Source organism: Falco rusticolus, chromosome 13 (assembly GCF_015220075.1).
Source record: "Falco rusticolus isolate bFalRus1 chromosome 13, bFalRus1.pri, whole genome shotgun sequence".
Lineage (NCBI taxonomy): Eukaryota > Metazoa > Chordata > Aves > Falconiformes > Falconidae > Falco > Falco rusticolus.
The window spans coordinates 28,125,514-28,148,644 of record NC_051199.1 but is presented as its reverse complement, the minus strand read 5'-3'; the positions used below and the strand labels follow the sequence as shown (position 1 = coordinate 28,148,644).

At 41.6% G+C, this 23,131-nt stretch overlaps 1 protein-coding gene across 1 annotated transcript in view; it reads left to right on the top strand.

Moving 5' to 3' along the window:
• The window catches only part of LOC119156743 (schwannomin-interacting protein 1), a 183,260-nt gene that overhangs the window by 53,918 nt on the left and 106,211 nt on the right, over positions 1-23,131 (top strand). The window lies entirely within an intron of this gene.

Below are 23,131 nucleotides of genomic sequence, written 5' to 3'. Positions count from 1 at the left end.
GTGACTCTGAGTGTTAGACCTGGACGTCAGCAGGGGTTAGCAGTGCTCTCGATGGGAAAAAGGAAACCAAATGGCAGAGCGCTCTGCAGAAAACAGGGATCTTCACGTTTAGTACTTTGTCTTCCCCCCAAAAAAAGTGTGGTGCTTTTCCTACAAATAGATGTGGTTTCTAGGTGTTTTTTTTTTTTCTAAAAGAGACTTAGAGAAGTTGACCTAGTGATTAAAAATTAAATTTGATTTTGGAACAAATATTCATGCCACCTTGCAGACTGGTGACTAGAGGCTGGAGGCCGTACTCTTTTTACAGCGACTCTAAACTAGAAACCCAAATCTAGAGCCCATTTTTTGAAAAGAAGTGGCTCTGTGACTGTCTCTGGAGTGGGATCTTTTAGGTCGATAAAGCAGCAGACAGGTATAGAGCCTATAAATATTGTTTTCAGCTTTGTGAGAGAATGCATCAGATTTGAAGCAACTGTAGACTAGAGTGCATGACATAATTCAGTCGTTTAAAGAAAATACAGGAGACAGAAGTTGCCACGGTGTGTGTTAGACCTGATAAATACAAGCGGGATGTCTCCCCTGGGGCGGCCGAGGTGTGAGCAGGCGGTTTGGACCCTTGCTGGCTGCGTAGGCTGGTCAGCTACAGCAAGCTCTGTCACCAGCCACAGGACAGCATTTGGTGGCTTCTGAATTCACTGCAAAAATCTAGAAATCATTGCTAGTGGGGTTCTTGAAGTAGATGCAGCCTCTGTGTGAGGAAGCGGTGGTTGTTAGTTTAACTCTGCCTTCATTGCAAAGTTGGAGCGATGGCACCTCACGAAAAGCACGAGGCAGGCTCACAGATCCAACAGAGAATTTCTGGGCTAAGAATTCTGGTCTTGATTTTACAGGGACACTTTGACTCTTTCCTCCATTGAACCAGGCTCAAACTGAAGCTAGGTGAGCTGTTTCCAGCAGCTATTATTTTTGTGACACCATACTTAGGCAGCCTGCATTAGATTTGACAGCATGTAATAAAATATTACTGGGAGTGCACTGTTTTATTTTTAGATGCCTTGTCTCTCGTAGCTGGAGACCAGGATGGTAAACTAGGTTGCAATATTGGGTTATACACTAATGTCTTACGTATGAAATGACTTAGGTTCCTCTAATGAGAGAGATAAATTTGGATATAAATTTTTATCTGCCGCTGGCATTTGTTGGAGCCCGGTGCTGTGCCGGAGTGCTGAGCCAGCCACTCGGCCACCACAAGAGGCCCCTCGTGCCCTGCGCAGGGAGGCTCCTGGATGCTCTCAGAGGTTCTCCAGCCGTAACCTAATTTGGAAAACGACGCATTTTCAATGCTTTCGGGTCTTTCAGGGTAAAATGAGTATGTCTGGGAGTTGTGTATTTGTGGGAAAATGAAGCTCAGCCACTAGAATTGCTGCTTAGTTTGTATTAACGCAACACCTGCTCATCTCGCTTCTGCATCCTCCTTGGTTCACACAAAAGAAGATGGGAATATTTTCTTACACGTTTCTAGTGCCAAGCCTGTCAATAACCTTTGAGAAACCAGGGAACATTTCTGAAGGCAAAGGAACGCCTGTCTATTTAATGTGTCCTTGACTGCTGCAATACCTGAGGCTGTGGTGGACCCACGCTCCTATGTGCAGGATGGTACTCAGTTCTGGGCTGAAGCACTGGGACTCCAGGCAAACATCAGTGTACTTTTCAAGGTCCCCACAATCTACTTAAACCCAGACCTACTAATTTCAGATGTTTTTCTGTTTGCATCAGAGAGTTCTGTGGGGCATCACGAAAGCAGAGAGCAGATGAAGGAGGTGAGGAGGGAGAAGCCTTTAGTGTGGGAGCTCAGCAGGTGCCCTGGGAGGGAGGGAGGTGGTTGAAGGTGTGAGATCTCGTGGCACGGCACCACGTGGGTACGGTCTGAGAACAGCTGGTGCCACAGAGCAAAAAGGCAGCAGCACTGCTTGCGGTAGTTTTGTTTCCTGATTGCTTCTGGTGAAGTAAAACAGCGCTGGCCCTGTGTGGGTCATGGTCTCAGCTTCTGCAGCACGTGGGGGCAGGCATGTGTGTGGGCAGAAATGCCACCAGTGCGTGTGCCTCGCGGAGCTGCACTGGCTCATCCTTGCGACTCCCTGGGCACCTATGCTGAAGGTAGTCTCTGATCTAATGCAGTAGCAAGGCTGTTTCTGTCTGATATACATGTGCTTTCCTGATGGCAAATGTCACATATTTTTATTTTGGAATTCATACTGTCAGGTTCAGGGCAGGACAGGGATAAGGCCAGAACAAAGCAGGGACAATTAACCTTGAACTGTTGACATGTGAATGGGAGAGTAATTGTCTTAACCAAATAGAGACTTGGGCAGAATTAAATGCACCATTTGGACTGAGCCACATTTTCTGCTCAAGTATAAGGTAAATGTAAAGAAGGAGAAAAAAACACCTGAGCAGAGAAACCACTGTTGGACCCCTCTGTAATTTTACACTCTCTGGAAGTTTTGTGTTTACAAGACCCAAGCTGGAAGTTGGGGAATAACCAAGCAGTCAAACGCGCCATCTCGTCTGTTTGCCTTAAATGTCCTCAGTTTGGCCGACGTTCCAGAACTACATCTTTGCAAAATGGTGCAAATTAATTATCATGCCATTTCTTTTGCATTAGCAGTGCTGCTGGTGCCCTAATATGCCTGTTGCTAGTCTTTGTATAGCAGTATGCTGTGCTGAGCAATATGGAGTCTCCCAAATTTCTCTTGCTGTCTGGCAATCTTCCTCTGAAAAATTTGGAGGAGGGAGAAAGCTTGAAATTTGGACTCTTCAGGGGTTTTCCCATTTCTATTTCAAAGAGGTAGAAAGCAACCAGCGTGTCAAAATATGTTAGCAATAAGCATTGATGCAGATGGGAGAGAGAAATTTATGAAGTATTTTGAGAAACCACTGTCACAACACAGCCACTTAATTCAGCTGAAATCTAATCCTGGTTTTCAATTTCCTTTCTCAGCACAAGCCTCCCAGTGTTCAGCTTTGCTGGATCCTCGTCTGGATCTTAAGCACTCCTGGAGGCAAAGAAGTAGTTGACTACTTGAATAATGAAAAACAGAACAGATCTCATGCCCCAGAAATAAATGAGAGCCAGTGAGCTAACAAATGCATGTCACTGCAGCAGGATGGGTATTGAAACCGTGCACACCAAATGTCTATTTATAACAGTACATGGGACCAGCAGCTGTGGTGAGGTAGAATTTTGAAACTCTGAGCTGGATGAGTAATACCTAAAGCCAAGGTTTATTCAGACTATTGAGGCACTACAGAGAGTATCAGCATGTGCAGGTCTGCAGCTGGAGAGTCAATAATTACATTTGGTCATTTGCAGTTGAAAGAGAAGATCTTTGAGCTAGTTTCCACTATTACTGCAAACCTCCCGAGGCATTTGTAAGAGAAGATGAGGAATTACTAGGACTGAGAGAAGTCAGTTTCAAAAGCATTTATCCTCTCTTGCCCTTGAAACTTCCCTGTTTTTAAAAAATTAGACAAAATGTGCAAACAAGAAGTAGAATAAGTAATTAAACCCATGGGAAACTGAAATCCAGTAGAAAAATCCATACAAAGTAAAAAATGCCCTGAAACAAAGGTGGGGCCTTTTGTCAGCAGGTGCACAGCTTGTGTGCAGGGCACCAGCATGAGCACTAGTCCTGGGACAAGTCAGCAGTGGTGGCCTGAGCCCTGCTGGGTGTAGGGCAGGGGAGCTGTGTGTTCCCAATATGCAGACACCTACTCATTTGTAATCATTAAAACTTTGTGAATTCATCAAATAGGACATTTTCTTGTTGTCCTAGCTAATAAAATAACTACAGAAACACAAAGCAACAATTTTAGAGTAACTTTAAAGAAGTGAGAAGAGGAGGAACCAGGAACAGTTGTTACTCTGCTTGACAGCAGAGGGATGTGTTGTGGTCAGCCGTACCACAACTTTCATGGTTAGCAGTTTGCATGCAACTTTTTACAAGCCATTTGGTTCCCATGAGATGGGGATAGCTAGGCAAATGGGCTTTGCCTCTGGCCAGTGTCTCACACTGGCTGTGCAGCTGGTCAGTACTGGTTCATTGATAGAGGGTGATGTGAGCTCTCCTCGACTTCCTGAAGATCACGCATGTCTTCTATGTCTTCAAAAAGCTGTGGCTTAGCTCTGCTGGCTGTGGTTACCATATTTCTGTTCAGAGAGACAACCTGATTGTGTGATTCTAACATTCAGAAGCTTGATAAATCATTAATAAGGATACCTTTGAGTTGACTGAACTTGTTTTGCCTCAGCTAGCTGCCTTCATGACTGCAGAAAACTGTTGCGCTCAAAACAAAATACTGATGAGAAACTTGTCACGTAGAGAAGTAATTACTAGATTAAGGAGACAAAAAGCACCCCACAATTGAAACAATTCCTTATTTTTGCTGCTACCTCCAGGTCTTGATAATTTACAGCATCTCTCCTGTGTGAAGTTTTGTCTGGATTTTATGGCAGAGGAACAGTTTCTTCTGGAATGTGAGACATTGAATCCTTGTGGGTACTAAAGGGAAAAGACTCTTCACGCTTTATTTATATACCTTCTGCCCTTGAAGCCTCAGCATCTCATCTCAATAGCATTTCATTACAGTTGTGCATGTCCTTTCATTAGCTGTCTTAAGGGTACCAGGTGGTAAACAAGTCCACAATTAATTTCTTTGTGACTAGCACCACCTTTGTCGTCCTTCTTCTGGTTTAAGGGTTGGTCAGAATGGCAACTGAGGAAAACGGATAATTTAATGCAAACTCATAATGATTGATCACAAGTAACCTGAATGGTTCTAGGTAGCTGGAAATCAGTTGCTCTGTTACTAAACTTTTAAAATAAAAATATTTGCAGATAATATAGTTTAAGAAAAACAGAAAGATTAGTAAGCCTTTTCTGGGATGCAGTGACTGAAATGGCAAGATGAATGATTACTGTTCTGGAAAATTACTTGGGGAGTAACATATGCATCTCTTGGAAAATTCTTCTCATTTTTAGACATACTTTAATGCCTAATAAAATACACTCAATTTGATCTGAATATTTGTCACTGAAAATATTCTTCTTTGAGATTAGCATCCGCTCAACATATATTTCTGTTAAAACAGCCATGACTGAGAAATAACAGAAGGCACAGAATAAAATAGGGCACAATGGAAAGCAATAAAAATCCCCTATCAGATATGTAGAAGGAAGGAATAAAGCAGTGCACTAACCAGAAATTCACAACCAGAAAAAAAAAAAATGATGCTAACCTGCTAACCCTGAAGTATTATATACATTGTAGAGTTGATGAAGTCCAGAATTTCACTCTAGTATTTTGAAGGTAAACTTAAAAGTATTATGATCTGTGAACATTCACAACAAGATTTCATCTCATGTTTTAAATAAATTGATTTTCTTTTAAAATGTCAGGCCAGACTGTCTACTCTCCTGCACTGCTCTTATGTGGATTTGACTCTACTGATTTCACCCAGAATTTATAGCAGTTACATATTAGTAATGTCCCACATGAAACAGGAAATGATCCCCCTTTCTTTTCATTTGCCTTTCTTCTTTGTCGTACACTGGCCAATCCTAGACAGACTCTCAAAGGCTGCCACTATCCAGGTCTTAGGACATGTACGTGTGCTGAGTGAAAGCACTGTTAGTTCACTAGGCTCCTGCCAGAGTGCTTACAAGCTTCTTAATCCAAGAACCTTTCAGGTAGATCAGATTATCAGATAATGAGTCATGCTTTCTGTTTACAAACAGGTAAATCATCCCTGACATTGGGGGAAAAAAAGTGATGAGGCTATCTCAAAATGTTTGTGCTATAGTATACAGTGTTCCCTTGGGCCTGCCTCCTAGTAGAAAATTGATATAATGGGCAGAATGATAGAGAAAGGACATAGCTTGAGAGATGAGATGGGAAACTGGCTTCTCTTGTTTGGCAACTGCTTTGTAGGCTAGCAAAGAAAGGATTTGCCAGCTGCGTGTGTAGTACAGTTAGTTTCTGAACAGTTGGAAAAGATCTGTTGTCATTCACTTGTCAGATTATTGTATTAGCAGCACACAAGCAGTACCTGTACCATCCTTAGCTGCTTTTGTTTCATTTTACCATTTTTATTTTTAATCAAAAAAATAGGGTTTGAGAACAATGTTCTTCCTTACAAACACTTTATTTCTTGTTATTGTGTAGAAAGGTGCCAAAACTTACCTTCCTATGTGGCATGTAGCTGAGTTTCTGGATTTTTTGCCCCAAAAAATGAACAACTGTGTCTAAGTAAGAAAAAAAAGATGATACAGATATGTCTCACTAACATGCAGATGTGATTGTGACCTGTTTTCGTGATGACATCATTGTATCTTTTAAAATAGTTCAGTCACAAAGACATCATCTGTGAAAGCCACAGAAAACCTGATAATCCTCAACAGACAAGCAAAAGCTGGTGTGAGACACACCTGCATCCAGAGTTCTTAAAGCATTGCTGTGGGCTCCTGATATATACATTTTCTTTTTTTACTTAAATCTGAAACATTGGCATGAAAACAAAATTAATTTGTTCTGCTCTGAGCAGAAGCGACTTTCGCTGTGATTTGACACTACTTGTCAGGAGGATGTAGTCCCCCAGCAGCCAGCTCCCACCCTGCTATAGCTTCGGAGGAGACAGGCCGGAGCCCCCCGCCGCCCCGGGGGCCGCTCTCAGTCGGGGCCGCGTTCAGCACCGCGGACAGCGGCCCCGGTTCCGCGCCGGGGCTGGGCACACCGCCCGCGGACGCGTTTGTCCGTCCAGCCCTTTCGCTCCTGCCCAGGCCTACTGTCAGGGCACGTCCTTTTTTCTGCTAATAATGTTCATTCTGGTGTTCACGAGAATGGTAATAGCTGATTCCGTAGAATAATCATTTTGTTTTGCTTGAGTGGAGTGCTTAAACAGACTGCTTTCTACTAAGAAATTCCTGTTAGAGCTACAAACATGTGAAACATGCTTTTCTGAATGTGGCCATATGGTTCTTTTTCTACCCTTTTGTCCTTGTTTCAGCTGGGACACAATTAATTTTCTTCTTAGCTGGTGTTTTGGATTTAGGATGAGAATCATGTTAATAACACACCAGTGGTTTTGTTGTTGCTAAGTAGTACTTATTCTAAATTAAGGACTTTTCAAGTTTCCCATGCTCTGCCAAAGAGGAGGGGTACAAGAAGCTGGGAGGGAGCAGAGCCAGGAGCCTGACCCAAAATAGTCAAACAGCTATTCTATACCATAGAACATCAAGCTCAGTATATAAACCGGGGGGAGCTGGCTGGGAGGTGCCTGATTGCTGCTCAGGGACTGGCTGGGCATTGCTCAGCACGGGGTGAGCAACGGAATTGTGCATCACGTGTTTTTCTTGGAGGTTATTCTTCTCTCTCTCTCCTTATGCTTAATAGTACTATTAGTATTACTATATTTTATTTTACTTCAATTATTCAATTGTTCTCTCAACCCACCAGTTATACCTTTTTTCCCGATTCTCCTCCCCACCCTGCTGGGGGCGGCAGGGAGCTGCTGGCTGGGGTTAAACCATGACACCTTTCTTCATTGGCTGTTGTCGCAGAAAGTAATTTCCAGGGTCTTCCCCTCTCTTTGCAGGCTGGATTAGCTGCAAGTGCAACATAAACCAAATCCACATTAAAAACCAGATTCCTACTTTGTCTCACAAGGATGTTATTGACAATAAAATTAATTTATTTCAAGCTAATTACAGCGTAAGTACCTGATATTCACTCCCTAATATTCAGGACAGAAGCAATGAGCACAAACTGAAAGACAGGAGGTTCTGCCTGAACATTAGAGAAACACTTTTTTCGCTAAGAGAGTGACCAAGTACTGCCACAGGTTGCCCAGGGAGACTGTGGAGTCTCAGTCCCTGGACATTCAAACACCGTCTGGACATGGTCCTGGGCAAACTGCTGTAGGTGGCCCTGCTTGAGTGGGGGGAAGGTGGGGGGGTGGTGTTGGACCGGGTGACCTCCAGAGGGGCCTTCCAACCTCATACATTCTGTGATTCTGTAAAATAACAAGTAGGAATTGGAATGAAATAGTTGGATGTGGAGCATAATAATGAATCAAAGATAATGCAGACAGCTGCAAAGAAACGTTTGCAGCTTGTTCTATTCATAATTAAGCCTCTTATCTGGCTGGATTCCTTATCTTGTAGCTTGGGGAATTTGGGCTGCAATAAAAAAAACCTTTTCTACTTCGTAAGACTTAGCACATCATTTACGAAGTTTGCTGTTGGGGAGGAAAGGATTATTTGTAGAGTAGCAAAATAAAAAGATGCAAAGGGTTTGATTTCTTTATAAAAGTTTTTTTATATATACATACTTTAGTAGTGCTGCATATGTGGCTTTGCTAGCTTCCACCACTTATCCTGTGTGTATATAATTTTCTATACTGCAAATTTGAAATAGTAACTTTTTTGTGCAGATTTACTACTAAAATCCATAAGCACTTACTGCAGGCAGAATTTAAGTGACTATTTTTCATTAAATCATAAGATTTACAATGTGCAAGCATTCATAACACGTGGGCGAGTATCTCTCCAGAAAATCAACAATTCAGAACATTTTCTTCATAACTTGCAAACTTCTGTAGATGGAACAAAGGAAAAAAATACAGCCACACTGTTACCACATGCTGCTTGCTGAAGAGTATTTAACTCTTTGGTAACAGTTGCTTTCCTTTTTAGCTATTAGCAGCTTTTTAATAGATGTTATTTTTAAAGACTGCCTTGTTTGGATGAAGTATATTCCGTTGTTTCAGTGCTGGTTACCTCTGCTTATCTGGGACTGCAGTGTAGCCTGAGAGTTTAGAAACTTGGAGTTTTCTAAAAAAGTGTTTTGGGCAATGTCATATGTTTTCATACTTGATTTACTCTACCAGGAGTTGTCACCCTTATGGCTTAGGAAGAAAATGTCCTGAATGTTTTCTAACATCATATATTTATAAATCTAGTCACCTTTAGCTAAAGTGGTCTTGGCTTTGTATACTGCAATGCAGTGCTATTTAGCAGCAAGACGAACACCTAGGGTAAAACCTAGGCTCCATCAGGGCAGCTTAAACCTTCTCTTGACTTAATGCAGACAGAGCCCAGCCCTCCAGGGCCTGTATCTGGGGGCTGAGCATTGGGATTTTTTGCGTTATCATCAATAATTTTTTTTTAAAAGTAAAAATAAAAATGTGAAATTTAACATGCAAGATTGAAGAGATTCTTTCAGTCTGTTAATTCATCCTTTTTTTTTTTTTCCTCCCACTGATGGAAAGTCATACATCATCCTGCCTGACATAATTTTCAGTAAGGCATTTCCAAAAGAAACGTGCCTTCAATCAAAATAGTGCCTACAAGATTTGATAGAGAGGACTTGTGATAGTGATATCTCCACCCTAAACATTCTGATGGGGCTTGGACCCTCTGGCTTGTAGGCAGATTGTCCCCATTTGTAGTGAGTTGTATAAGTGTTCATTTCGTTCATTTTGGAGGCTGGAAATAATTCTGTGTATTGCATGAGAATTTGGTGTTTCTTCCTACATCTTGTCTCAAAGGATTTTGCCACATACTGTAGTTAAAACACTGGTATAAAAATGGGCAGGGGTAGAAGGGAAAGCCAGGTGCCATCACCAATGTCTTCCTGCCCAAAGCCCGTGCCAGAGAGTGCACAAACTGAAGGGAAGGTTTGCTCTCCTCCCATCCCCAGCACGGACTCCTTCAGTTATCCAGTCAAACTGTGGCTGTGGTACTCTGCTCCTTAGTGCCATCCAGAGCTGTAATTGCTGCTTTGATGCAGACTTGTGCATAATGATACGAAACATGGAGCTTTTTAGTTCTTACTAAAGTGGGCATCGGTGCCCACCCCTGAGCCTGGCTTCCCTTGGGCACTCCCTGGCTCAGCCCTAATAACTGACTGAGGCTGGTGCACCTGAGAGGGAGGCCAGGTTGCTGGTCCTTGGGACATTTCTCTGCACTGATAGAAAGCGACTCCTTTTCCTTCACCACAGCACTTGTGCATTCCCCCACCCCCTATTTTTTCTCTCTTTCTATTATTTCCTACCTTCCCTTCTGCTTCTACATCCTTGCGGTAAGCCCCTGCTCGCACCCTCCCGCTGTGTCAAACTGCAAATCTGTCTTACTTTGAGTACAGTGTAGGTACAGTAAACAGTCCTGCCTCTGCAAGTTATCGCTCTTGGCTGAAATGATAGCCCTCATCTAACGCTTTCCCCCTAATTCTGGGTGTTTTTTCTTCCTGTAGAATCTTTCCTGTTCTGTTCCTCAGTTCCATCTGCTTCAGCACTACACGCCAATCCTGCCTTTATGCCCTGCTTAAAATAAATGAGAGTACACTCTAACGCAGTAAAAAAACCAACCCACAAAACATTTGTAAAAGTAGGGTTCCCTATTTGAGTAACCAAAAATAGGTCCAACTTTCCAAACAGAATTCTTACCTTGTCTGAGGCTGAGCACAGGACAGCTCTGGCAGGAAGGACGTGTTGAGAAAAACAATATTCTTCCAAAAAGTACAATAGGAACTGTAAGCGTGATTTTGTAATGATTAGTAATGCTAAGTCCTGTTGTTTTGCCCTCGTTCAAGCTAAATATTACTTCCCTTGGTTTTCTCTATGGCTGGTTTGTTACCAAGAGTAAATATTAAACTACTAACAGGAGTTGTTCAAACATGCACCAGTAATCCTGTGCAGCTTTAAACAGATGAGTGTTAAGGTAGTACACGGTACAAGCTGGGGCTATAAAATAGGTTGTTACCTCTGGCAGTAAGCAGGCAGTATTAGCAGGAGGGTGTAGCTTGTTTAGGTGGACAGTCTACCAGCTAATGTAATTTGTGATGATTGGCAGAATGAGCTTCAGTGCCAAATAGAAAGCGTGACTTGATTCGCCACTTATGAATCTGTGGCTCAATGTTGCAAAGAATCTCAGAGACGTTAATTGTGATAAATGTATTAATGTTCTTAACGACAATAACATGTTACATATTTGCAAACTAAACCTCTCTCTAGCAAAATACTGATGTCTGTGCCAGAGAAATGTCATTTTGTTTTGGAAGGTCAAAGGAAGAATTGTTACTACTACTTTTGATTGTCTGGAATGGATTAGTAGAGCAGTTGTAGGAAAAATAAACCTTTTAGTTTTGGATTCAGAAATAAGAGCAGACTTTATGTAATATAAAGGTAGGAGGATGGGAAAGAAATATCCAGTTGGGAAAAGACCGAGTCTTGAACTAGATTTGCCACCAAAAGCCTGGTTGCTCGGCTCTCCTTCCTCCCGCCGTGTGATACCTTCAAAGCTCCACTCATTTTGCTCAGGGGTCTATTAAGATTTGCTTCTAAAAGTAGAACAAAATCTATCTGCAGCTTTCGTGTGTTTACAGGTCCCCACACCTGGGCTTGTGCAGATATCCGTGACTTTCCTCAGGCATGTTTTGTGCCTGCAGGAGCGATGAGAAGAAGCTGAGGGGAAGGGGGTACCAAATTATTGAAGGCAATACAATCCCAATAAGCAGTCTTGTGTTTCCAGAGCTATACCTGGAAGGACGTGGAGCGCTGGTGTGGGCGTGCTCCCTCTTTTCCATAAGGCAGGCTTCATGGATCTGTGAGCAGCAAAGGAGAGAGGGAGCTGCCTGATAAATATTTACAATGTGATTTCTATATAATGTAAAAATGCAAATCTTTGCATTTGTTATTGAATAATGTAGATGGAAACATAATTAAAGATGAGGAAGACAAATCCAGCTTTGGGATGAAAAGGACTTAATTAGAAATCAAGCATTTGATGATTTTGTAAGAAGCATTAATGCTGGTGTGGGCTCTAAGATAACATTTGAAATTAAGCGAACATGGAAACAAATGTTATTTTCAGTCCCTTTAATTTGCTTCAGATAGTTTCAGCTCCAAGTGTAAGCAGAGAATACACAATGCTTCTGGCCTAATATGACATTTATCTTTTGAATAGGGATTTTATGTAGAAAAAGCTCTTGCGGCGAGTTTGTGTGTATGTGTGTACATACACATAATAATCCGGAATGACTATGTATAACTCTCTTACAAGTAGTGTCCTACGGGGATTTTACATGTTGAGTGACAAAAGGGCCGTCACAATTCCTTTCTGCTGGCATAGCAGAATGCCAATAGATTTCTTTGTGTTGTGTATATTGAATGTTGACTATTGATATGATTAGTCAATTTGATACGTTGCAGTTCAGTAACAGAAAAATCAATCTAAAAACTATCTCAGTTGATGGCAAAATGTCTAACAAAACATTTCTGAACTATGATTCTGCAGGAATATTCAGTGAGGACACGCTGCTTAGGCAAGAGGAAATGGCCTCAAGTTTCCTTGGGGAACTCCAGGGGAGGTTTAGGTGGGATATTAGGAAAAATTCCTTCACCAAAAGGGTGGTCAAGCACTGGGACAGGCTGCCTGGGGACATGGTGGAGTCACCATCCCTGGAGATTTTTTAAAAAACATGTAGATTTGGTGTGCAGGGGCATGGATTAGTGTCCTTGGCAGTGCTGGGTTAACAATTGGCCTTGATGATCTTTTCCAACCTACATGATTCTAATTGAAAACAATTTTGTTGTACTTCTGGAATGGATGGGGGCTGGCTTTGGTGTGATGGCTCGCAGTGGGATTACCCTGCTCGGTACTGATGATAGGTCTTAAATAGAGTAGGTTTATTTTGGAACTTCACGTGTTCCACTTCAGAAAATTAGGCTGAATACTTCTTAATTTTTTTCTAAGACAATTTTATCTACACTACCTCATTTATTCCTACAGCATAGAAATTCCACACCCTGCTTTTTACAAAGCCAGGCCCCATAAATGGAAATAATAGTAATGAAGATTTTTAATGGTTAATCAAGCAAGTGGGTGCAGAGCAGAACCAGACCATTATAGAAAGTTCTTGGAGAGTTTTTCTCCAGCCCTGTGGCAACATCTTGAAAATCCAGAATCTAATTTGTTTGAGGAACAGCCCCAAAAATCACATTTTACTATTTTATCAGGTGTTCTATACAACTGTTCTATTATTTCTCAGTGTTATTCTTCTCATCTAGAACAGGGCTAGAGGTGGGGGTGGGGGGGCTGCATTGCTCTGCAGTTCTTTGCCAGCAAGCGCCTGTGCTGGCAGCTGGGGTGACACACCACAAGCACTGACAAACGCTGTATGCTCTGCCCAGTGAGTCTTGGTGAAGGTATTTGCAACCTCTTTGGGGAGCGCTCCCTCCCCAGTTGAAAATGGTTTGATGTTTTTCTTTTGGCCTGAAAAGACTGGGTCTTTTCCTGCTCTTTAGGGTGTGCAGCTAAAATACACTGAAATTTGTAGAGTTACTAATGAGACTCTGGGATCCCAGCTTTGCACCCTGGGTGTTGGTGACAGTTAGGGGGCTGGGCATGGATGAAGAGAGAATGCAGCAGAGCACACTAATCTCTGTTCCTAGGATGTGTTGGGGAAGAACAGGCATCAGCAAATCCAAAATGTAGAGATCTGTTGTCATCATCCCTCCCCATGTGAGGGGACAGTGCTGCAGAAGACAGAGGCCAGATAGGTAAATTCAGAGACAAATACTTGAGCAGTGCAGAAAATGAGAATGGCTTTTGAATGGGAAAGAGAGGGGGAAACTAAAAGCAGAGCAGAGGTTCTCTGTGGTTTGCTTTGACCTGGCAGCATCTTGCAGATAACACGTGCACTTATCCCTACCACCCCCTTGGCCACGACTGCTTTTCTCATCTCGTGCACGGCTCCAAGACGGGATATGTTATGGTACCCTTCCAGTGCCAGGTACAAATTACTACAGAGAAGATAAGGTTGCAGAATTGTTTTTCTTTCCAGCAACTGCTGTCACTGTTTAATTTTTCCATCTATCAGTTGTGTGGGAAGAGAACATGGTGGTATGTCTTCAACTCTAAATTATTTGAGACTGGGAGATTTTCAGCTGCAGGTTTTCCCTGAGGCAATGAACTTCACTCACTGGAATTAATTACATTCTGATGTTACCAAAAAGGGGGGGAAATGAAAAAAATCTAAGTAACAGACAATACAGTCATGATTAGTAGGTCCAGAAGGAATTAAATATATGAAATATATGTAATAGAAACTTATTATTATGTAGGGAAAACTACTGAAATAGCCAGAGCCCGATCCATTAAATTATATTAGTGGCTGTATTGACACTGAAATGTGACAGCGTCACTTTAATGGTGTCTATTACAGAACAGTGTATCTTTCCAAATATATTCAGTTTATATCCTCCCAAAGTAGAAAGTACTTATTTCTGCTCATAAAATAAATTTTTAGATTAAATATACTGGAAAAGTATATTTTTACCTGAATAAATACTAACTATTCTAGTATTTCTGTCACTGCCATGAATTTAAGCAAGCAAATGGCAAACATTGTCCCGGCCTTCAGGAGATTCTAAATCTATTTCAATAACTATAGTATTTGAGCCAGCTTTACTGCTCACGCATATGAAATGACTTCTTAGGGTCAGCTAAAGTTCATTAGTGAGACATATATGACATTTTAGGAGGGAGAATGTGCTGAACAGTTCTGCCAAAGCAATACATTTAAGGCAAAAGCCCCTATTTTCTTAGGCAATTCCTCTCAAAGTAGTGAATTATTTCACATGGGAAGAAAAAGCCGTTATAATTTTAGCAAAGACCCCAAGCTGGCGCACAGAGAGGTGCCTTGCTGGCAGTGATTCATGTCCCATCTGCTCTGCGCGTGGCGGAGGAGAGCCCAGGGCACCTGGGCACTGCTTGTTGAGAGGAAGGTTTGGCAGCTCTGCCTGCTGCCCGGCAGCTCAGCATCCCTCCAGCACCACTCCCCAGTAAGCAGAATAAACACCGCGCAGAGCAGCAGAACGAGGCAGCTGATGTGATCAGCTGTCCCCAGCACAGTGGAGCTAAACCCAAACTGACTTTCTACGAACAGTATTTTAGAAGCCTTGAGTACTTTGGAAAAGGTTTTAATTTTAATATTAAGGTGATACATGAACTTTCCATACAGGAATTATCAAATCTTAGTCATAACATGAACTCATTAAGTATAAATTAGTATTTGGTCGGTTGATCTCTTAATGTTATCTATGCATTTTTCCTTTGGTCAAATTCCAAGTACAAATGACACTATAAAATCAGCTTGATCCAGACTGACTGTCATTTTTTCCATTAAAAATGGTCATATATTATTTCTCTGTGCCACTAATGTGCAGGAGAGAAGAATTTCCAAAATGAGTTCTTGCACAACTGGGTGCTAATAGTAATATTTTTGCGAGCAGATCCTTCTCTGAGGTAATAATTTTTTTATTTAAACGGATTAAGACGTTATTTTCTGATGTATTTGGCCATTGTTTTGTTTGAGAAGTGATACTGTGAATATTGGAGAGGAAATTATCACCTAATTTCCCACATTTGGTAACACTTGTCATGGATACATTGTCACAGGCAACTTTGGTTTAAATAGCATAAATTAAAGCGCAGCCTTGCACCTCGCCTCCTGCCCCATGCATATACCCTCTATATGATGCAGCTTTGTGGAAGCCAGCGGGGCAGCCCTGGTGCATGGGGTCCGGGAGGGATGTGGCAGCCCCAGGGAAGTCGGCTGCATGGAAGGGAAAACAGATTGGGGAATTCTGCATCTTGAACTAACGGACAGGAGCTAACCCTGGGCAGCTGAAGAGGTCTTGTTCCCAGTGATCTCATTTGTTTGGGCTGGGTATGTGTTTTTCCAGTTGTGGATTCTTGGGTGGATTTAAGGTAATTAATGTTTGAATTCACTGGATTTCTTTTAAGATATGGGTGAGGTGGCAGCCAGTAGCATTGCACTATCCAGAGACAGCACTTTTACTTTTTATTTATGGATAGAACTCATTACTATTTTAGTAAGCTGTTGGGACTTTTTTCGCTTAGCTGCATTGATGCAACTGTTTCAGGACTTCAGTAAGAAAAGAACAACCCAGGACGTAAAGAATAACCTTTTCTTGTAGTTGAAATCTTTTGGAGTGTGTCTTAATAACTTTTATTCTAATGGATGGCAATTCATGTGTTATATTTCCTCGGGTCTTCATATTTTCTCCAAAACTTGTCTCCAGTAACAGCACGTTTTAGCAAGGCCACCCTGCTTTGTCAAAGGCCTGCATGAGATCTGAGGATAGCTGTTGTCCTTTGGGTTTTATTCTATATGATGAATTACTTCCCTGATTTGTTTGTCCCACTTGGTTGCCTACTGCATGTGAAACCCATTTGGTCAGTGCTTAGAGCTGAGGTAAGGTTGCTGCTTCTCCCAGGGTAAAAGTCTTTGAAAATATTTTCACATGTAGAGGGGGGTTTGGCCCTCCTAAGAACCTAATTTCTTAAAGCTGTGCAAATTTATTATCTGCTATATTATATTATCTATTGCATCCAGTTTTGCCTGAACCATGACTGCAATAGGAGCAGGTTCTGGCTGCGTTCTTTTTTGTTTCTTCGCAGGGGTAACCACTCTTCTTTTACAACTTTAAAAACCCCTTGGGATTTTTTGTGTTGACACCAATTCCTTTGGACCATTTTCCTTTGATGCTTTTTCTATGGTCAGGACTACAAACAGATGTTTACTGAGTGTGGAGTGGGAGCAGCTTATACTATGGGGAGGGGGGGAAATAAAAATCCCTTCTTTTCCACTTGTGACTCTTTCTCCCTTGCTTCTAAAGTGCCAGCCGCTATGAGCCTCCTCCACCTGATATTCCAAAACTTCCATGTCCTACCCATGTAGCAGTAAATGTTGGATGGGTTTTCCATTTCTTTGTTCTCATCTCATGGTTTTATATGGTAGTATTTTGTTTGTCATTCCCAGGGTCCCTAGAATCACACTCAGCCTGGTGGCACCAAACTGCTGCGGTTCCACACACACACACGCCCAGAGGAGCTGAGCTGTGGCCAGAGCCTTGCCAAAGCACCACTCGGCTCCTTATGCCACCTGGCTGCAGTTTAAACTTTTCTTCAGTGGTGGCTTCTGAAATTTTAGACTTGCTTTTGCCCATTCGGGATAGTTTTATTCTTTTTAATATCATACTGTCTCACTTGCATCCCATCCCGTTGGCAGAGCGCGCTCCTGCCCTCTGAGCTAGCCGTGCCGGCTTCCAGACCACCGGCTTGTGAGACGCCTCACTTAGGGCACGCCTGGCTTTCTCTAATTGTCCCTTCTTAGCAGATATTTAATTAAATGTTTGTCCTCCTGATGGACAGGGGGAGCAAAAATGATGGGGGCCTGAGCAGTTACCATCAAGAAATACACGAATACAGGGTATCACAAGAGCCATAGGTGAACTGTAGAATACTGCTGTACTATATTGTATTTGACATTTTACTGCTGTGTCTAATAATGCATTCTTCACATCGTGTGCAACAGTCATGTTGCTTCATTATTTCAAAATCTAGAAGCTTTTGTTTTTCAAACTAAAACCCATGTTTCCAGTTCCTCATTATGATGCTGGTTTAATTGCATTACTGCTCTCATTGTGAGATTGAATATGGCCATTCAGCTAGAAAAATGCTGCTAGAATAATGTAAATGGTCAAGCTATGGTCTTTCCAAGGTATTTAAAATTCTATTGCTGTTCCCATAAGCCACAGACAGTGGATTATTTTTCATGGACAGACAGTACATCCTTCTCTTGGGGGTTTTATGGACAGACTGTATAAAATGATAAGGCAATGAATGGGGCACCTGCCATACTCTATCAGCTGCCTAAATCAGCTATTTCAGACAGGAACTCGATACAGTAGAATATTTTTCAAATAGATTTTCAGGTACAAGGTATAACAAGGAATTTCAAGAGTATTCTTGATCCATTTGCTCCGAGATAGCTTTAAAGACATTTATGTTGCTTCAATAAAGCTTTAGTTAGGATGCTTTCAAACCACCTTCAAAATAATAAAATGATTTTGATACTCTGAGGAGCTAAGAAGAATACCATATTACTATTAGATTTGATGATGGTAGTGTCCAGAAGTCTTAGATATTGTACTGCCTATTGGATAAAATATTTGTGAGGAACAAAGGGAGGTTCTTGTTCTAAAGAGCAGTTCAGGGATGGAAAGGAAGAGAAGGTTTTGCATGCAGGAATAAAATCCTTCCCTGTAATTTTATTTTCATGCAAAGTAAGTGCAATGATGAAATATAAATAGTGTGTCATAACATTTTACATGCTAAATTCATGGTATTTATGAACACCACAGTGCTGTTTACCCTAACCTGTAAAATCCTACTGCACACATTCCTGAGCAGCCCGGAGTGCTTGCGATTTATGTTGTCTCTTGTGTTTAATTTTGCAAACTTGGAATGAAAATCCAAAGATTAAATCTCGAAGCCAAATTTCAGAAACAGACTTCCTACCTCAAAGGAAATTGAAATGCAACATGGAGGTGCTATGGAGAGTTCAGCGGCTTTAGTCCAGAGCTGTATTTGCTGGCATGGAAAGCAGTTAAAATTATGATGGTGGGTTCTCTAGCAAAGACTGGCAATGTGCTGTAGAAAACACCCCTGGGAATCCTGGCGTGGCTTCTTGCCCAGTTGGTCCCCATTTTGATGTTTCTTTTCCTGTTGGTAAGATATTTCTAGATTTTCTTCTGAAATAATTTTAAAATTAACTTCATGAGGTGGAGTTACATCGGTTGTTGTTGGGCAGCTCTGGACATCTGTCTGTCCCTTCCCATTTCTGAGCTTTCTGAATCTCTGCAAAAAAACCAAACCACTTGATTGAGATATAAATCTTCTCTAAGACGGCATGGTAGGAATCAGTGTGGCTCAGAAGAGCTTAGATTTTGCACGTACAAATCCCAGTTTGTATTTTCCGTTTCTCTATTTCCATCCAATACGTTTAATCCTGATATACTTAGTTAAGTATATCTGCAAGAACTCCTTCATTCTCTTCTAATGAAACAGACCCTTTGCTGATCCCTGACCCAAATGAAAGGGAATTGGACAACTGGCGCTTTGTGCACGAATTGTGACCTTTCAGGAGAGACTCTCGCTCCCTCCTGGAGAAGGCTTTGTGAGGGCTCTGATCTCCGGCAGATGCGAGCTTGAATCACCACATCATTAGACATCCCCAAACCCAACTTGATGCTGTAAAAATATCCCCAAGTTTCTTAACTCACTTTCTGGGAGGTGGTTTAATGATCCAGAAAATCAAGAATATTCACATTTTGTCAATGAAGAGACATTTTAATTTTAAATGTTCATACTTAATTTCCCTTGGAGCCTTTTGTGTCAGCATAGACCTTTTCTCCTGAACACTGTGTGTGGTATAGATGTCCTTTCATCTGTCCTTGTCTTTGGGAGTCTATTTCTGCCATGCCCTGTTTTAGACCTGACGCTCTTAGACAGAAACGCATTATTTCATGCATTAGAGGGCATGCACAACATGAGATTCTGTATAAGCATGCCAAAGAAATTAGAGGCTGTTACCGAATCCCTCTCACTATGAAAAAAGAATGCCAGTGCCCCGGCTTTCAATGAATGTATTTTCCAGCATCACTGAAGGGCATTATTTGGGTCTTCTACAGCATCACTGTCGTTTGTTGTAAGCCTTTGCCGTACAGTGTAACTCTTGTGTGCTTGAATGGTTGATGCCAGCAATGTAAAAGGTCCTGAGAATTTGTAGAATTTCTTTCTGGACACATGAGCCTCACTCTAAATAATGCTTTATTACATCAACTTGAGCATAAAGCTCTATTAAGAGAGAGGTAGGGTTGTAGAGAGCACTTGCTTAAAACATGCCACAGTGAATCACGCCTGGGCGGGTTTATTTCAGACTGTGCATATTGGTTTATTCTCAAACCGTGGTTCTTCATAGAGGGATTTTTTTTATATATGATTTTGTGTAAGTCTAGACTATATACAGTTAAGTCATTTTTAGCGTAAGTTAGTGTTGTTCCTTTTCCCCCTTAATTAGGATTAAGATAGAACTTGGGTTTGATGTTGTAGCCAGTGTTTTACCCTGCATATGGTCTAGTTTAGTGTGTCCCCTTGTCACTGAGCAGCAAAACCAGTGGGGACAAGCTGTGTTTCCAATTCCCCCAGTGTTTTTTGCTGCAGTGCTGTTGACCCTGTGTAGCATGGATGGATCACTGTCTGTAAGTGAACCCTTGCTGCACTGGCTCTATTGCTCCTTACGTGTGTTTTAAACGTATACTGTCCCCTGCAGTCGCAGGCTGCCGCGCTGTTCTGAGTTCAGGCGCTTGGTATGAACTAGTGCACCCGTTATTGGTTAAAGCTTGTGCCCGAGATAAGTTTAATTTCTGTTGAACTTCATGTAAAAGCATGAAAAGTGCATGAGTCTTTGAGAATTAACCTTGATGTAAATGATTGGGAAATGTAGCTGTATTTTAATAGAAGTATCTGTAACTGCGAAGTAATTTCTAACCACATGGGCAAGATACTCACCTATTCCATATAACCTGCTTGGACATGTGCAAAACACAAACATACTTCTGTTTCCTCCTCCCTTTCTTAGGAGGCTGTCATGTAATCATGGAAAAGGATTAGAGAAATGTGTGTGTTTATAGAAAGAAAATATGGTTTGCATTATGGTTCCTTCTTTCTGCGACTGAAATGCATGTGACCTTCTTGCTGAAATAAGCTCTCACCAGGACTGGTGTGAATAACATTCCCAGACAGTGAAGTGAAAAGGAAAAATATCATGCCTGAGTTATTTACCTTGTTTTAATGTGAGTTTCATCTTCACTATTATAAACATCATACTCACATCACTTTTGAGCTAAAGAGTTATTGCAGAGTATAATCTGGTGGTATCTTTAACAAATTATTTTAATAGATGATGGTGGCAAACAGAGCTATACAGTCTTCTCCATGTGAAATTCTGGGTCAAGAGTTTTACGTCTCAAATGCCTGGAGCACCTTCTCCTTTCAGCAGTGCATCTTTATAAACTGATCTATTGTGTGGAGAAGGGTTTCACAGATGTACCCAAATCCATGCGAAAGCCATGGTGACAAATGCACCATCTAACGTATGCGGCTCTCCTCGCCCAGTGCCTCAGGCAGCCAGCTCCCAGTGAGCCTCAGTGCAGTCCAGACGTAGAATTTAGCTCAGTGTCCAACTTTAATTCCCTGTTTGATCAAAGATCTACGTTAGTCCTGTCTATTTTCATTCTTTTTTTTCACTCTACATTTTGGTGCAACTGCACGGTAACTTTCTGGTCTGCTGCCCAAGGTCTGGAGGAACGCTGGCAATACAGTATTTAAAGGCTAGTTCTGTGAAATAGGCTAACGCCAGGTTAAATGTTAACTTGCAGAGATGTACCTGTGAAAATTTAGGGCTGATTCAATAGATTAAGTACCATGGGGGAAGAGAATGATGCTGTGCACCAACTTACTCCAATAATTTGGCAAGCCTAAACTGCGAAGGGAGGTAGAACTGAGTGCACAAACAGCAGTGAACAGGAGCACCTCATTCAGCCTCTCTTCAGTAATTTCTTATCGGTTTAAAAGCCAAAAATCTTATAAATTTGAAAAACCACCTAGGTATTTAAGTGAAAGACAGAGCAGGGAGTGTTCTTCTGAAACTGTTCTGAAATAGTGGGAAAAGAGGGAAATGGTTTGTTTGCAATAGCAGGGTTCCTTCGCTTATACAATTGTGAAGAAGTTATCTATTTGGAAATAATGTAAAGAGTTTATGTTTCATAATTTTTCTTTATTGCGGAAATATTTTATGCAAATATTCAGGGTAGGAAGATGTTGCCAGATGGAAATGCAATAGTTGTGGAATTTTTCCTGGCACTTTTGACAGAATATGTAATACTGAATGGCTTTATGCTAATGCTTTGCGCTGGAATTCATATTTTATAGCTACTTTGAAATGCAAATTAAAAAAGGTTTTGAAATGGAAAACCTTGCCCTCTGAGAAATACAGTAGTATGCAAAGAGGTATTGAGCTACGTTAGCACCCAAGTATTGCCGTGGCTGGTGTGTAACAGGATGATCTTTACATTACAAAACGTGAACTGGAAATCTTAAAATGCCGCCTGTCCTGCAGGGACTTTCTGCTTTGCCGGGCAAGTGCCATTGAGTCATGCTTTTGAAAAAAGTCATCTCTTTCCAGTGGGGCTGGTGAAATATTAAGGCTCCAAGGGTCATTGTAAATACCATGGAATTAATGTGTCAGGTAGTTAGCAACACCCTGATCATAAAACTGCCTCCACGGGTCTGCTCCCACCAACCCAGCAGGTAGGATTGGGATCTCGGACACCGACTAACCTTTCATGTAATATCGCAGAGGCAAATGTCAAGATTCCAGAGAATCTAATTTCCTACCAGTTACATCTCCTGTGAGTTACTGCTAAGGTAAAGTTTTATTGATAGCCACAACAGGAAATAGCAACTGCAGGAAAGCTAAAAGGCAACAACAGTTTATCCACTCACAGCTCAGTCCTGTTTCCACGCTGCTCCGTTCTCCTCCTCCTCTTGCAAAATACTAATGTGGTCAGGTCTGCTGTAGAGTTTTTTACACCCTAACACAAAAACTTGTCAGATTAACAGGAGTTCATGCAGTGACTGCAATGAGCTTCTATGCAGCCTAGTGGTCCTTAATCCTGCCCAGTTTTTAGGTGCAGATTTACCAGAGCAGCTGAGGGATTTGTAGCCTCTCCAGCAGTCATAGCATCCTGGCTCCTTGCCGCAGCACCGCCACCAGTCCTGGCACTAGAATAAGCTTAAATCCCCAGTGTTTAAAAGAAAATTATTGTAATCTAAAAAGTAGAAATCTACACATAGCACCCAGCAGAGCAGAATGCAAGTCTGAAGGGTGCTGAAGGCGATCCAAGACTTGGGGGTTTTTGCACTGGCATTCAGCCACTGCAATAAACGGCAATTCATAATCTGCCAATATAGTGCCAAATCATGGCTGTATTCTTGGTTTAATTTATAGAACATGTATTTCACTGATGTGTAAGGGGTATTTTACACACTGGAAATATTAATGTTCATTGTGTGCGTTATTTGCTGTTTCAGCATGGCGCAGTCAATTCATTCACCATCAATGAGCGTGCCAAACAAGAGCT